We start from the raw sequence: 12758 nt of genomic DNA, 5'->3' as shown, positions 1-12758 counted from the left end.
TCAGGGTGGATTTAAACTGCACATGTTCAGCTTGAGTAGTGTGGTTCAGTTTCAAATTTTATGTGGAATTTGTTTGCAGGAGTAACATGTTTGTTGGCCAAAAAACTGGTCCTCACTCTGTAAGAATATCACTCCACCACTAGAGATGTGAACTCTACACACACCACAAATGTACTATTGCTTTCAGCTTCTGCATTTGTATTTCTTGCCTTATGCCATGATAGGCTTATCAGTGGTTTCTAGATAGAAATAATACAAAATACTACATTTATTCTGTAATCTGTAGTGTAATAATCAAAACAGCACAACTCTGACTGCTGGGTCTATCCTAGTGTGAAATTGGGATAAAGGATGATGTTTTAAATACAGACTAAAACTAGGACTAGGCTCCAGTGTGTTCTCAATGGCAGGTCCAGTTTGATTCTAATTTAGTACAAAACAGGTTTAGTATGAGTAGGACTGGTATAGTTACTGATAATTTGGGTAATATTGTGTACTGTGAGGGGAGATGTCAGTACTTCACTGAGAAAAGGGACTGCTCATGTACTACCCAAACCATATCTATGTTCAAAGGCTGATTAATAGAGTTTATTAGAGTTCAAGTTGGTTCTTATTGTGAGTAATGTGGGTTTTTGTTGTTTGTTTTTGACTCATTCAGTAAATCCAGAACTTCATATTACTCACAAAAAATCTTAAAGAACCTTTCTACATAAGCAATGGTCCACAACAAATTATTGTGAAGCAGAAACTGAAAAATCACCAAACAAAAAGCAGGTCTGTAAACTACATTTTAAAACTATAAACTTAGAAATAGGAGTTTGAGAATAGAGTGACAAGATAATACTGTTTGTTTCCCACCTCTACATCAGACTCCACCCCCTTTGCTTTATAATGAGCATGTGTGTCTCCTATATGGTTTCACAGATGCAGCATCATGGTCAGTGTGGGGTTGTGGGATGCATCACAAAGAAAGAAGCAACCAGAGTTCTCACAAGTCAAAGGACATGATGGCACTGTGTGTGCTGTTGTATGTCTCAGTAAAGCTGGTAATGTGAACATGAAAAGAACTCTGAAAAGAAACATAAGAGCTCTGTCCAAGTTCATTTGTTCCCAGTTCCTCTCTGCTGGGGCATTAGGGTCTGGTGGACTGAAGTACTGCTGAGAGACTGAGTGTCAGTGTGAGTCCACAGTGGTAGTGGGGTTCTGGGTGAAGAGTTGTCAGTGGTGTTTCCATAGTGACAATGTTTCTCAGTTTGTGTCTATTCTTCACTGTGGTTCACCTGTGAAATTTTCTCTCCATGCTGAGTGTCATATATCTGTACATTTATATTGAACTGTACATTTATGTGTGAGTCACTGAGCCTTTCTTGTCTTTCATCTCATCAGAATTTGATTCATTGTTTGCTTCACAAATAATCATTGGTCACTCCTGCATTTGGTGACTTCATTTTAAACACACAATAATGCTTCTAAAGGATTATCCTGATTATCTTAATTTACTGTTATGTGTTTCTGCAGGCTGCACTCTGGTAAAAAGTAGAAGAACATTACATATCTGAGCACATGTACGAGACTCAGTACAGCTGCCCTTTTCCTGCACTGAACCACACAGCAGACCTGAGAGTTTCACCTGGTATAAACGCCAAAACTCCAGTTATACAGAGATCTCCAGTGAGACTGAACAGTACAGAAACAGAGTTCAGCTAGGTATTGCTCACTCTCCAGGAAATGTCTTTACTCATATCACACCTGATTGAAGAGGATGAGGGAGACTTTCTCCAAGTCCTTCAGATTTGGGTCTGGCCATCCTGCAGCAGCTGTGCATGTTTTTGTGTGTGTGTGTGCGTGTGTATGTGCGTGAGAGAGAGAGTGTTAGTTATGTATTGGTAAATTGTTAAACATTGCTACAAGTTTGCTAGGAGGAAGAGGTGCTTGCTGGGAAACTGTACTGTTTTTCTGATATTACAGTTTTTTGCAAGACACAAAAACGGGGACATGTGACACAATAATTGAAACCACTAACTCATGTAGCCCATCTCCTGACCTGTTATACTAAACCAAAAGCACCTTCCCTGATTTACACTCATTTTGTATTTCTAAAACACATTTTTTTAATACGCTAAACACAATTCTCTATATTGGACACATCATTCAACAGAAATATGTGTGTTTCTTATAGAAAACCCTCAAATGCAAATGATACATCCATTTATCAATTAACCAAACCCAGTACTCATAGGTGAAGACAATTATGACTAATTTGTACATGGAGCACTATACTATTTGTAGAGCCTGAGCACTATAAAGAGGCCACAGAGTCGATGTCTTGGTTGGATATCAATGGAGGCCAATATTGGAAAGAGAGGATGAGGACGAGGAAGAGAAACCATCACAGATGAGCTTTGGGTCACTTTGGTTGACCATATGGTTAAGCATGTGTGGTGTTTCAGGAAAGCTGAGCAGGGGTCCAGCCTAATCTGAATCACTACACTGTAGGAAGTGTCAGGAAGTATTATAGTCAGTGTCCCTTAGCAACATGGGGGTAAACCATATAAATAGGCTAAAAAAAACAAACAAAAACACACAGTGTCTTCACAGTGGGAGACAGCTGTCTGGCTGAAACCCTCTGGGAAGTCCTGATAGCTGAGACCTCCTGATTGAAATGGATTTATTCAGTACCAGTCCAGCTCTTGAACCCGCAGGTAGTGAGCTCTGCCCCTCCTCTGGTCTCCATGGTAATATAGAGTAGTACCATCTTGTTTGACTGCTAGCTCAATAAGGGATATGATGGGCATGTCAAAATTCATGAGATCAGAATCCTCTGTAGTCTCTCCCCCAAACCCACCCACACTCGGGAAAACACACAGAAGCACCAAACACATACATCACACACCACATGTAAAGGACTGTACCACATATACAATCAACCACAATGAGGTGTGACCTCTGTCACAGGCAGCTGGATACAGAAGTGGGTAGTGGACAAGAGCTGCATCATACACAGAATGAACAAGTGAGGAATAAATAACACACACAGAAATAAACAAGTGAGCACATTTCACATACCATGCCATAATAAAAAAACAAGTTGTTTTTATAAATGTACAGATTTATAGAGCAAAATTATCCTTGTAAGAGTCACAATACTCTTGTACTCTTCTTGTTTCTAAATTTTGTCAGTCTTACTAATGTCCCTACAATTCCTAGCTTATGCTGGTCTTAAGTAACTAATTAGCAATTAGCAAGTAATTAGCAGCGGTTCCTCTCTACCGGACCAAACCACAGCGCAGATTTCAGTGCCACTTAACGGGTCAGGTCGACGAAGAATCAAATTTACTTTATTCTCCCTTAACTCGGGTGGACAAGACATGTTTGGAGTCCATATTTAGCTCCTTTAGAACAAAAAGCTGCTAACATTGCTAGCAAACACTGGAAGCCAACAGCAACGATAGCTAATAGGATTTGTAAATAAGTCAGATATCGAGCTACATGTCCTCAAACCTCATCCAGGTCGCTTCCCGGTGACGTGTTTCTTCACTTGTCTAGTTCACAGTGAGTTATACGACACACAGACTAGTCTGGGAGACATTTATTAACACTTGGATGCGGTTTGACCGGCTTGAGAGAAGTTTGATGTATTTACGAAGGCTATATTTGAGTTGCTGTTGACCTCCAATGTTTGTTAGCAACGTTAACATTTAACAGCTTTTGTTCTAAACTAAAGAGGCAAAATTTGGACTTCAAACATTTCTTGGTCGATAGACAGAATCTGGGGTAAGTGGTGAGCTGCTGCTCTCTGCTGCTCCCAGATATAAATACCTTTGTGCAAATGAATGTATGAGGATGACAACACCTGTAGAAAAAAGGTAACACTCACCATCAGCAGCGTGGAGCACAAGGAGCAGATAAACACACACCTGCATTCTTACTGAGTTACACACACACTACACACAGCTACAGCAGGACTGCTGATACACACCATACACACTCTTCAATACAGTCTACTGAATGACTTCACAGCTACACTTATAGTGGAGAGGAAGTGTATTCAGATGAAACTCTGACAAACTAACCACAACACACACACACACACACACACACACACCAAATATAGAGATGCGGTAGGTTTTGTAAGATGTCATGTGGTACGTCCTCTTTCTTCCTTATCAGTCAGTGATCTATCAGATATTCTCACATTGTCAGTGAGGACGGTCTCATTCTTAGTTATGTGGCTCCGTCCTTTGTCATAGAGACACGATGTAGAAGCTCAGGGGGTGAGACCCAACATAGCAGTGAGGGAGGTTGTTTGGTCAGTTCATTTCACTACGACACCCAAAGTACTTCAGAGGCTTATTAATGAAAATAGTGTAATGCTTCTTTCCTGGAGTGAGGAACAGGTGCTACGGGGTAACCGCAATGCGTGGAGTTAACATGGAGTGACACACACACTGATGTGGACAATCTGAAAGACTTTTATTCTCTCCTGATCAAGCCAGGTCACACGGCTATCATCATTCTACTTATACGTAAAGGAAACAGTAAAAAGCACCGTACAGCGTTACCAAAGAAAAAGGAGTGTTGAGAAGGCGAACAGAAAGGTGACGGCTGGCTCTCTCTCTCTCTCTCTCTCTCTCTCTCTCTCTCTATTACGCAATCTACATAACCATAAAGCTCCCTCTTAAAGGCACAGTACAACTGTGTCTGTTACAACAGCATGTGGAATTACAGCAGCCACAGAACTGGCTACCTGAGACTTTCAAAAAGTTTGAACAGATATTTAAAGGAGCATTTAATTTCAGAGCATTATTTTTACCCACAATGCAGTGCATGAAACATAAGTCAGGGTGAATTTTAATTGCACATGTTCATCTTGAGTAGTGTGGTTCAGTTTCAAATTTGATGTGGAATTTGTTTGCAGAAGTAACGTGTTTGTTGGCCAAAAAACTGGTCCTCACTCTGTAAGAATATCACTCCACCACTAGAGATGTGAACTCTACACACACCACAAATGTACTGTTGCTTTCAGCTTCTGCGTGTGGGTTATATATATATATATATATAATAATTTTTGGTTTGTGACTGATGGTAGTCTAATAACCAAATCTTTATCGAATTTATCAACTTTTACAATACGTTTTCAGATCATATCTAAAGCTGCACTATGTAGAATGTATGTTGTCCACTACACTATCCGACAGAAACCTTGGCCTCACCATTAAGAAACAATGTCATCGTGAGGACTTACTGTGCCCTGGGCCTACATGGCACTGTGTTTACCGTCCCCTCTGCCCTGGTGGCACAATGCTTACCATGCCCTGGGCCCTGGGTGGTGCTGTGTTTACTGTGCACAAACTCAGGCATCTGAATGGTAATAAAGGATTTGAGACTTGAATGGGTTTTCATTTGTTTTGACAGACCAATCATAGCAGTCTCTAACACACAAATCAGGGGCAGTTATAACATTAGGCATGTTGGTGATATTTGTCATTGTTTCATACACATATTACTTAAGTTATGGAAACTATGTAATTCTAAAACAGACATGGCAATGTGACAAATGTACATTAACCTCCAAACTCTCTGAGTGACCTGTGACTCCATTTAAAGAATGTACAAAGTATGGTAGCTAGGTCTGACATTGGGGATTTTAGAGGGGATCTAATTTGTTTTTTAATGTTTGTGCATTAGAGAGTAAGAATTTTAGTTCTTTTTTCAAATGTATTTGATCTTATACGACTTAATGTCTGTACTGAATCTAAAAAAAACTGTGTCCTGTAACAGATATCTTAACTTTATTATATATCTCTAGGATTAGGTAAAACCATGCATATTAAAAGTAATATGTTTTAAACCATTTTATTCTTAGATTTTGTGCTTAGATTTTTACCAAGGCCCAATCCCCTCTCATTTTTCCTCCTACCCCTTGTTTTCAAGTGTCATCTTGCCCCTTGGGACTGAGTTACAAAGGATAGTAACTGCTTCTGCATCCATTTTATCAATGATTCACAAGGGATTCTGAGAAATTTCTCATAACACGCAATTTAGAGTGAGAATCTGAAAACCCTTAGTTTGGAGGGCCATTCAGCCCTAAGACCTCACCCTACCCCTCTATCAGACACCCAACTCCTACTCATGAACACCGCATATGGAGGGCCAGGGTTAAGTGGTAGGGCCAAGGGGTGAAATGTGATTGGGCCCAAGTGAAGGTGTATGAAGCACAGGAACATGAGAAATAATGATGTTTCTGGGGGCCACAATGACTGGATTTAGAACCTCTTTGCTAGCTGAACTGTTTAAAAAGAAACACATGTGGTCTGAGCGAGCTGTTAATCGTGGTTTTGGTCCTTGTGGTTTTAACCAGCAGTTTTTAGTATTAAGTGTAACAGCTCATAGCAAAGGCAGAGTCTAATTATAACTGATCACCCAGGCTCTGTTTAACTGGCTTGTCAAATATCTTTCAAATACATAATAAATAAAATAATACAAATATTTACACTTTATTACAAGAAAAAAGGATTTGTGGTGGAGGGGACAAACATCCATAGTTTGAAACACCATTCATTACCAAAAAACAACCCACTCTACTGCTGATTTTATGTATTTATGCTGCATGATGTTTGCTGTATTTATGTATTTTATGTTTATAAAGTGTCATGGCTACACTATAAGTAATGTATTCAGTTTTTGTCCACCAGTAGACTGGCTGTGTTACATGGCTGCTTTAACGGCAAGTTGTCAACAAGGAGGCTTTTTCAGCCTTCTGGTGGTTTCTCAAGCCGCCTCTTTCTTCTCCCACAGACACCCCCACACTGAAACCACAACATGCATGTCTAGTTCACAGAGGCACCAGGGGCCCTGTGGGCTCTGTGAAACTACACAATGAAAAAAACAGACCTCAGGTGTTTTGAGGACTCAGATTTCAGAGTTCAGATGGGTACTGCTCACTCTCCAGGAAACCTCTCTACTCATATCACACCTGACTGAAGAGGATGAGGGATACTTCAGGTGTTTTATTAATAGGAGTGAATACACAGACATGCAACTCACTGTTAGAGGTAAAAGGCATCAGATCTCTATTTCTACTGACTTAACAAAACTCATTTTATACTAACCTGTATGTTGCTTTTTTACACATGCATTGCAAATGTCTTTGCCATCTCCTTGTAGGTCAACACTATTAACATTCTAAAGATCACCATGGAGTTGTACTTCTTAAACACATGATTATTATGATTACATGACAGTTTATTTGAACTGTGTGTCTTTAATGAGCTGCTTTGGTTCCTGTGTGTTCCACTGACTGCACATCCACAGCTGGACAGACAAATCTACAGGGTCATGTGGGAGGGTGTGTACTACTGCCCTGCTCCAGGACTGGACTACAGACCAAAGCACACACTCTTAAAGGGACCTTCCAGAGACAAAGAAATCTACCCCACTGACCAGACTCAGCATTACACAGGCAGAGTTCAGCAGCTCAGTGATTCTCCAGGAAATGTCTTTCTACTCATATCACAGCTGAATGAGGAGGATAAAGGAGTGTATGTGTATTCCATCAACAGTAATCCCATCAGGAGAGTGCTACTTGATATTACAGGTATAAGAGACTTTGCCAGTTTTAATTTCGTCCACATGTAGCTTTGAGTTTAACAAAGATGTTAATCAATTCTCTGTCTCTCTCTCTCTCTCTCTCTCTCCCCCACCCGTAGCCAGTCTAAGTCCAGACTAGACCACTACCTTCAACCACAGGATCATATCAAAGGCCTACTGGAACACACAGCACAGAGACCCAAGATAAAGGTAAGAGGTCATGGTTCTCATTAGAGGTGTAGATATTACAGGTAAATTAACTACAGTTTTCATTAGCCCACAAGCAGTTTTGAGCTGTACTGAGATTTTAACTAGATCTCTCTCTCTCTCCATTTAAGAACCTTCAGCAGTCTTGTTTTAAACAATATGTTAATATTATATTTACCTGACACTTTTATCCAAAGCAACTTACAATTATCACTGAGTACAACTAGAGCAATTGAGGGTTAAAGGCTTTGCTCAGGGGCCCAGCAGTAGTAACTTGGCAGTGGTGGGGCTTGAAACCACAATCTTCCAATTACAAAGCAAGCCCTTAACCACTGAGCTACCACTGCCCGTATTTCCTGTTTTTTACTCATCAGATGTTGTGTGTAGCATATTCTAACTGAACTGAGGTACATTTCCTGATAGAATACTTCACACAGTGAGATTGCTGTGTGGTTTTGTTGCAAAGTCATGTAGGAAATGTATGCTGAGTTTATGTGAACAGTACCCAATCTGTAAAGACAGTGAGCATTACAGCATGAATCAAACCAAACCAACCAAACCAAACCAAAGATTATCCTGTAGTAAGAAATGCAGAACTCTGATCACGTAACTCTCATCCCAGGTATGAAATCTTCTCTCCTTCCAGAGGTTCCACTTAAAACTACAAAATCTACTCCAGTGATCACTGGCCAGACAAGACCAGTAAACACATCCTCTCAAAGGCCTGCTGGCAGACACAGTGAGGACAGCACAGGGGCCCCTGCTGAAGGTAAGAATACTCTTATGTTTTCTTATTAACATCATAAAACACATGTGCTAAAACACACACACAAACACACACACACACACACACACACACACACACACAGAGTGCATTGTACGTGCACCATCAGAAACAGGATGCAATTCTCTCTCTCTCACACTCTTTCTCTCTCTTCTCTTTAATGCAAACACACAGAGACACAACTGAGTTGTATTTCTATCTTGTATTACTATCCTATACCCACTGATGTGTGTATTGCTATTGTAATTAAATAATGTCTTTACCTACACAGATTCAAAGCAGTACAAAAACACACAAATATGTAAACATGTAAACCCCCCTTATTGGTTTGATTATATTCATTCAACCATGACTTACATCACCGTTCCACTTCTGCTGCTACTGTTAGGATACAGAGGAGTCATTTAGTGGAGATACAGAGGTAAACACACGCAAACACACATGGTCATTAACACAAACATACACACATGTACAAATACATACACAAACCATGATGTGTGTCTCACTCTGTCTGGTTTCATTCTGAAGTTCATAAACGAAGACAGAAGGGGAGCAGAGCTGGACAAGCAGGGGGAGGAGAGAACAGCAGACACAGGTGATCACACATCTCATCTCCTCTAATAAGACAGAGAACACACTCTACAGGGGAGGAGAGAACAGCAGACACAGGTGATCACACATCTCATCTCCTCTAATAAGACAGAGAACACACTCTACAGGGGGAGAGAGCAGCAGACACACTCCAAATATACTCCAAAATGTAATTTTACATATTGTTCTCTTGTATTGTCTTTGTTGCTTTGATAAGCATGTCCAATACCTTTTAAAAACATAGTGGGTTTACATCATCAACCTTTAAAAAGAAGTTTAATAATACATTAGGGACAGACGGTAGCTTGTAAGGCTGATAGAAGAGAGAGGTGCCATTTGTGGTCTGGGTGTTTGTTGTGGCTTTAGTTGTCATGGTTTCACACAGTGAGCAACAAAGGTCTAAGGCCTGTTGTTGTAAACATGCACTAAAGTAAGGTGAAGGCTACATGGTGTTTTCAATGGCAAATCCACACTCACTCTATAATGTTGTATAAGAACAGGCATGATGTATGTTTGAGTTAATACTGATGGATGAGGGAATGGCTTATGTTAACAGTAGTGGGTTCAATGAGAGAGACGTTATCACTGGTGGGGTGAGTTTGGTCAGTTCCGATATAAGGGGTCTTCTTGTCAGGATCTAAAGCATGGCACTGGCTGTGGTTTTGCACATGTCAAAACAGCTGCTGATAAATGTTAAATATAGAAGAGCTCTGACCAAGCTGATGTGAACTCATCTCCTCTGTAATGGGGCGACACTGTGGGTGTTTCCAGTGAAGTTGTGCACAGAGTGTTCTCTAGTTAGTGGTAGTGGGTCTCAGTGAAGAGCTGTCAGTGTTTCTTACTGAGAATGCTTGTGAGATTTAATTTTCTCTCCACTTTGTTTTATTCACAAAAGGGGACTTTGCAAAAAATGTTTTTGGTCTCACACACACGTTCATATATAATTAATGAGGTTCTGACTGGGTCATCACCTCTTATTTAATCTAATTTAATGAGCAATGAGAGAATAGTAGAACAAACCAACACACATGAAAGCTGTGGTTGAAAATCAGGGTTATTCCACTAAATATTGATTTTGGAATTATTCTTTTTATTAGTGTTGTTTAAAATTTAATGTAAACTTGTTTTCTTTGCATTTTTGAGGTCTGTATACTTTGCATCATTTTTGTTATTTTGACCAGATGTTATGTTCTGCAAATGACAATATTTGTCAAAATATTGGAAATTTGGGAAAAATGTGTGAACCCCTAGCAAAGCATGCTTATGGACTACCAGCGAAAGCCTGTGTGTGCTTTCTAGCCTGTCAGTCTAAGCAGAGAAAACACAGTGTGAGTAGGAAACAGGTTTGTGCAGGAAACAGCTCCACCCTGTGGCCACACCATGCATGTGCATTTCACAGGGACAGCAGCTAGGTCAGAGTGGGTGTGCGCGCTGTGAAGTGAAGTTATAACAGAGTAACAGCAAGTCTTCTCAGGACCCACGTGGCACTGTGTTTGGTTTTGTGAGACTTAAAAAAAACTGCTGATGAGAGCATTAAAGAACAGAAGAGCTCTGGCCAAAGTACTGCTGAGAGACTTCTGGAGTCAGTGTGTGTCCACAATGGTAGTGGAGTTCAGGGTGTAGAATTGTCAGTGTGTGCTGGGAGGTCAGTGGTGTTTCATAGTGACAATGTTTCTCAGTTTGTCTCTTCTCTTCATTGTACTTCATCTCACTGAAGGTGAGTGTGAAATTCTCTTTTAATGCTGAGTGACATGAAACTGTACATTTATGTTTTAATCTACAAATGTTATTAAAGAGAGTTGAACCATTCCAGATTTATTTGGGCGAGTTAGAACCATAATGTGGCTAGTCTTAACCTGCCTCCTTATCTGCCTTTTATCAGACCTGCACCCTCAGTAACACTGTCTCATGTTCCTGCCTCTTGATTTGCAGCTCTGTTTCCTTTAGCTTTAAAGCCAGCATCTGGTTACCACCAGGAAACCGGATGATGTGAGGCTCTACGCGTCAGCCGACCACAGAGTCGTCTCTGATTTCCACCATTGACATGCCCTGTGTCAGGTTCACCACAACACCAACAGGACCACCTCGTTCTGCCAAAACTCCGTCTTGTACTAAGCAGGCCTCTAAGACTTCTTTGATTTCCCATTTTTGTGGCTGAACAGGTCACAACATCAAAGAAATCTGCTAGTAGTAACAGGTCTGCCTTTCTAGACAGGTCAAACTGCTCCAGGGTAGGACAAAGAGTAAAACCAGACTAATCAAAACTCACAATCCTAACACAAGTGCTCCCAACACACTATGGCAAAACCCAAATGACACACAACCACCCCACCCACAAGAGAACACCACCAACCAGCACAGAAAACCCACCAAAACACACAAGGGGCAAAGAAAAAAAGGAACAAAGGATTATGCCCAATTATGCCCCAATTATGTTACGACCCTGTCTAGGCTGGGAGGCCATAACACAGGGTTGAGTATTACAACAGTAGAAATGAGTAACAGGATAAATAACAAGACAAAGTTGACAGCAAAGATCTAGTGAAGTTACAAGCTTTAGGTGTTTAAAGACAAGAAACTGGTGCAATCACATCAGGAGTAACCAAGGCCAACACAACAAAACCACACTAGAAACAAAACAACAACTGACTAAGCTAACAAAAAGAAACTTACACTGTCTACACTGTTGGAAACAAAGATAAACCCACACCCAAACAAAATAGCAGCCACTCCCTACCACCAGTAACTATATACAGGACATACATACATTATATATATATATGAGAGAGAGAGAGAGAGAGAGAGAGAGAGAGAGAGAGAGAGAGAGAGAGAGAGAGGTCTGAAGTAACTAATTATCAATTAGCAAGTAATTAGCACCGGTTCCTCTCTACCGGACCGAACCACAGCGCAGATTTCAGTTCCACTTAACGGGACAAGTCGGCGAAAAATCAAATTTGCTTTATTTTCCTTTAACCCGGGTGGACAAAACATGTTTGGAGTCCATATTTTACTCCTTTAGTTTAGAACAAAAGCTGCTAACATTTCTAACAAACACTAGAAGCCAACAGCAACGATAGCTAATAGGATTTGTAAATAAGTCAGATATCGAGCTACATGTCCTCAAACCTCATCCAGGTCGCTTCCCGGTGACGTGTTTCTTCACTTGTCTAGTTCACAGTGAGTTATACGACACACCGACTAGTCTGGGAGACATTTATTAACACTTGGATGCCGTTTGACCGGCTTGAGAGAAGTTTGTGGGCTTGTATTTATGAAGGCTATATTTGAGTTGCTGTTGACCTCCAGTGTTTGTTAGCAACGTTAGCATTTAACAGCTTTTGTTCTAAAGAGGCTAAATTTGGACTTCAAACATTTCTTGGTCGATAGACCGAATCTGGGGTAAGTGGTGAGCTGCTGCTCTCTGCTGCTCCAAGATATAAATACCTTTATGTAAATGAATGTATGAGGATGACAACACCTGTAGAGAAAAGGTAACACTCACCATCAGCAGCGTGGAGCACAAGGAGCAGATAAACACACACCTGCATTCTTACTGAGTTACACACTGCACACAGCTACAGCAGGA

At 40.6% G+C, this 12758-nt stretch overlaps 1 long non-coding RNA gene across 1 annotated transcript; it reads left to right on the top strand.

Annotated features, from left to right (window-relative positions):
- Positions 1–8888: 8888 nt before the first annotated feature.
- On the top strand, positions 8889–12758 carry LOC145660152 (uncharacterized). Its single transcript, XR_014126336.1, has 3 exons — positions 8889–9002; positions 9110–9176; positions 11105–12758. It is a non-coding gene; the product is annotated as an uncharacterized LOC145660152 (long non-coding RNA).

This window comes from Electrophorus electricus, chromosome 2, assembly GCF_041902795.1.
Source record: "Electrophorus electricus isolate QZ-2024a chromosome 2, ASM4190279v1, whole genome shotgun sequence".
NCBI lineage: Eukaryota > Metazoa > Chordata > Actinopteri > Gymnotiformes > Gymnotidae > Electrophorus > Electrophorus electricus.
The sequence above is the reverse complement of the archived record's forward strand: the minus strand, read 5'-3'. Positions and strand labels throughout refer to the sequence as shown.